Genomic DNA, 5,119 nt, shown 5'->3' with positions numbered 1-5,119 from the left:
GTGTCCTCCCTTTCTTTAACCCTCTTGGGGCAAGAGGGAAAGTGGTGCCAATGGCTTCCTCTAGTTGAGAACATGGTGCTTGAAGATTGGGTTCTGAAGACAAGAGCTAGCGTGGGAGTGCTGGGGAAATTCCAGCAGAGTTAACTATATGAAGTTCTCCATTTTGTCTTTTTAAGCAGATGTTTTCTGAAAGATCATATATTTCTACTTAGCTCTCCAGTTATGGATGGAAAATATTTGAAAAATAATTGGATCCGTAGTGGACATGTACATGTTCCTTGCCACTCTTTAAATAATAACAGCATAACAACTACTTATACAGTCTTCATAAGTAAGTGAGAGCTGGTGTGGCCACAGGTGAAAGTCTGTAGGTTTTATGCAAATACTTTGCCCTTTAGGGATTTGAGCATCTGTAGATTTGAATAGTGGAGAGTCCTAGAAACAGTACTGCCCAGCCCTTTGGAGAGATGCTTTACATGGATAGCATTGCATCTAGTTAGGGTCCCATAAGACTCTGCTTTTTCGGAGTTCATGGTGGGTTAAATGTTCCCACCATGGGTACCAGTTGACTCCTGGGCTTTAGCTTTGGAACCTCAGAGCTCTTCATGTGTCCACTCCTGGCTCCTCCCTCACGGATACTACTTCCACTGGTTTCTGAGACCTTTGACAGTTGGAAGCTAGCAGTTTCACCACAGCGCCAGCATGGCTCCTCAGGCCTACTCAGGAGCCACAAGACAGACCGAGCTATAAGGTTGCGGTTGTGTTTGGTGTGTAATGTTTGTATGAGACCTTGGTGTTTAATAAATGATTTTCCTGTTGCAGGAGGAGCTGGACATAGAGTTTGCAGGGTGGTTAAACAGGGTAGACATCTGAGGAGAGGAGTGGGGTCAGAACCAGAGTTCTTGAAGTCCCTCCTACGAAAGCTGATCCGGATATTCAGACATTTTGCTGGCAGAATCTTATAATGAACCAATAAATTGACTGTTAATCATAGTCAATATAATTACAAAAGCCGCATGATTATTGAGGTGTTAAAGAAAACAAGGCAAGGGCACTTGTGCCCAGTGTTCGTGGAGTCATTCCAGGAAAGCTTTCTGGTGAAGGTGACCTTTGGCAAGATAAACTGAGATATAATTGATGAATTATGCCAGCAGGGAATCAGTATGACTGGGAGATGGAGCTGATGGCGGAGAAGAAGAGCCCATAACGCTCTGAAGTCCGCCATTTCTGCCTGCAGACCTGAGTTGAGTGTGGTAGCGGAGGGAGTTGTAAGAAGGAGCTGTTTCAGTTTGTATTTTAATGCCAATTTCCTGATTGTAGTTGGGGGGACAAAAATCAATCCTTTTGCTCAAGGAAGCCAGAAAAGCCAAGGAGAGTCCAGTTGTGCTAACTGGAGCAGCTTGCCCTGCTCCCAGGGGCCTTGCTTATTTACAGGAAATGGACATCAGAGGAGTGTCGTGACAGGAACTAACAAAACTTGCTGTTGGCTGGGTTGCTCTGCGTTTCAGTCCTGAAAGGCTCCCTGAGCGAGTCATCTTGTTGAAGCTTGAATGACCACATGCTAGGTGGGTTAAGAGAGGAAATGCGAACTGTGTGCATTTGTGGCCCAGGAGCAGAGTTCAGGGTCTCAAAGGCCTCTAGTCCTAAGCCTGACTCTTGTTAGATTGGTAGTCATCTCCAGTTGAATCCTACTAATGGCCATGGGCTGTCTCATATGTGTGTTAATTATGGCACTTCAGCCTCTGGTTCAACTCTATATTGGTGGGTTTTTTTTTATGGTACACATGCATGTGTGTATACATGTCTACTTGTGTGTAGCTATGTGTGTGTGTGTGTGTGTGTGTGTGTGTGTGTGTGTGTATGGATGTAAGTGTGTAGAGACTAAAGATTGACAGAGTCCAAAGCATCTCAAGCATGGGCGCCAAGTAATCGGTAGAAAGAAGTAGGATGTAGCCTGTGTGTGCCCATGTGCCAAGGGCCTCACACATGATAGCCAAGCACTTTGCTGAGTTTCATCTCCAGCTGAGATAACATTCTTTTGCTCTAATGAATTTTATACTCATGAGCAGTTTGGTCGGGATTCTGTTTGTTTTGTCTTGTTTCTCATCTGATCTAGGTCTCAGCTTCCTGGGCTGACATTTCTCACCCCTGCAGGAGCCACTTAGTAGTAGTACTGAAGTTCTGTGGAGAGTTGGAGTCCTGCGCAGGGTGAGTCTCCTGCTCTGGTCTGACTTCCATCTGGGCAATCTGCAGCACTGCCAGGGAAGCCCTTTCTCAGGGCAGCAAGCCACGGGTAAGGACTTACTTAGTCTTTGGAGATCCCAGCCATTCTCAATCCCTGTGAAGTACACACTCAAGGCTTTGGCAACATAGGCTCTGTGTGTCTTAGAGCTTGACGAAAAAACCCTGGAGCTGAGTGTGAACAAGGCAGAGTGAGACAAAAGGGGAGTTGGGCAGGTCCATGCTGCCTCTGCCTGGGCCTTGGGAACCACAGCATGCAACATAGATATTATTTATTTCGTATTGTATGGAATGATTTTAAGTAGGAATTGGTCATGACTTGGATTTTTTTAAAAATTTTTTTAGATTTTTATTTTATTCATGTGAGTGTTTGCCTATACACGTGTCTGTGCATCACATATGTGCCTGGTGCCTGAGGAAACGGTGAGCCTCCATGCAGGTGTGGGGGATCGAACCTGAGTCCTTCACAAGAACAAGTTCGTGTTCTCTCTCTCTCTCTCTAAATGAAAGAACACATTTAACTGGGGCTTGCTTACAGTTTCAGAGGTTTAGTCCATTCACATCATGACAGGACACACAATAGCTCACAGGGGGAAATGGTGCTGGATAAGTAGCTGAGAGTTTTACAGTAGGATCTGAGGCAACAGAAAGAGCCGCTGGGCCTGGCTTAGGCTTTTGAAACCTCAAAGGCCACCTCAGTGACACACTTCCTCCAACAAGGCTACATCTCCTAGTCCTTTCAAATAGTGCTGCTCCCTGATGACAAAGCTCTCGATCTAAGCCTATGGGGGCCATCCTTATTCAAACCACCACTCCACTCCCTGGCCCCCATAGGCTTGTAGCCATATCATAATGCAGAAATGTCTTCTGTTCAACTTCAAAAGTGCCCATAGTCTATAACAGTCTCAACACTGTTTAAAAGTTCAGTCTCTTCTGAGACGTGTAGAAATCTCTTAATGGCTACTCCTGGTAAAAAGAATATCAAAAAGCAGATCACGTTCTTCCAACATACAATGGGACAGAATGTACATTCCTATTACAAAAGGGAGAAAAGGAGCAGAGTGAGGAAATACTGGACAAAGCAAAAATCACCAGGGCAAACTCCAAATGGAATCTCCACATCTGACGTCAAAGCTCTCTTCAGATCTCCAACTCTGTTCAGCTTTGTTGACTGCAACACACTTTTCTCTCTTGTACTGGTTACACACCCAGTCTGCAGCTTTCCTATAACAAGTGCTCTTAACCATGAGCCTGCTCTCCAGTTTCATCCCTTAGATTTTATCTTTGTGCCTTCTGGGAAAGAATAGTGATAGTCAAACTAACTCAAGCCAGTGACAAGCCTGCCGTACAGGGTTACCGTGAGGATTCATTGAGATGTACACAAGAGCAAATTCTCTGGCCTAAAGTAAAGGCTGTATCAATACTGTTGTTCTTGTGACTGCATAGGGTGTTGGACACAGCTCCCCCACATTTTTAAAGTATATTCCATATCACTTGGATCCACCCCATTTGGGCAGGAGTCCACTGATGTGGGGAGGGCAGGGTGTCCAACTTGCTAGAAGATAGAAGGAGGGGTCAGGTCTATAGAGCTCGCTCTGCTCTAGTTTGCTTTCTATTGCTTTGATAAAGTAGTATCCACCTGTGCAACTTGGGGAGGAAAGGGTTTATTTCACTTTGCAGGTTTTGGTCCATTATGCATGGAAGTCAAGGAAGGAGCCTAAAGGCAGGAGTTGAAACAGAAGCCATAGAATAAGGCTGCTTACTGTCCTGCTCCTCATGGCTTGCTCAGCCTGCATTCTTACACAACTCAGTACCACCAGTCCATCTATAATGGGCCACATCAATCATGGATCAAGAAAAGACCCACAGATTTGCCTACAGGCCAATCTGATGGAGGCATTCTCTCAGTTGAGGTTCCCTCTTACCAAATGTGGTGGTTTGAAGGAGCCGTCCCCCATATTCTTGGGCATTTGAATACTTGGTCTCCAGTTGGTGGCGCTATTGGGGGCCCTTAGGAGGTGTGGCCTTGGTGGAGGAAGTATGTCATGGGGGTGGACTTTGAGGTCTCAAAAGCCATGTGACTTGCCTAGTTTACTCTGTTTCCCGATTGAGATGTGAGTTCTCAGCTTCCAGCTCCAACAGCCACATCTGCTGCCTGCTGTCCTTGCCATTATGGATATTAACCCGCTGGGACTGTAAACCTCAAATAAACCCTCCCTTCTATAAGTTGCTTTGGTCATGGTGTTTTATCACGCCAAGGGAAAAGTAATACATCCAATTGCTCAAGCTTGTGTCAAGTCAAAACACCAGCATATACCCCAATCTGAGCCACTTTCCTGGCTCCTTGGCCCCATTCATGGGTGGAAAGGCTGTCTCTCATCCTCCATGACCATACCACCTCTGAGTGGTATGGTCCAAGTCTGTACTTCCCTGGATTTTCTTCAGCTTACTGTAGATGAGAGTGGAAGTGTTTGCTTTCTAGAGCAAACAAGAGTTGTGACTTTTTTTTTTCCTATTGGTGCAAGCAAAGGCTCAGAACCCTCTTTCTCGCTCTGTAGAGCTCCGCCTCTGCCTTTGCTGGGTGTAAAAGGAAGTCCAGGGGTTGGCGTGAGTGCAGTCTCGTGACTGCACCTGCAGCCTAAGTTACCTTCCAAGACTCAGCTTTCCTTCTGTGTGAACTGGGGAGGCATCTGGTCTGCAGGATGCTGAGTAGACGAATAGATAGACTTCTCAACTTCCTGCTCCTTTGGGTCATAAGGTACAGTCTCTTGGAAGCTGAGGGCCTCAGACCAAGGTCTTCCTGAGAAATCTAATTTTGTTGAACACTGAGCCCTGATGCTCTGCTCACAACAAATTTACTAATGCTTATTTTAAGAAG

Source organism: Peromyscus leucopus, chromosome 5, assembly GCF_004664715.2.
Source record: "Peromyscus leucopus breed LL Stock chromosome 5, UCI_PerLeu_2.1, whole genome shotgun sequence".
In the NCBI taxonomy this organism is placed as follows: Eukaryota; Metazoa; Chordata; class Mammalia; order Rodentia; family Cricetidae; genus Peromyscus; species Peromyscus leucopus.
This window is presented reverse-complemented; position numbering follows the sequence as displayed.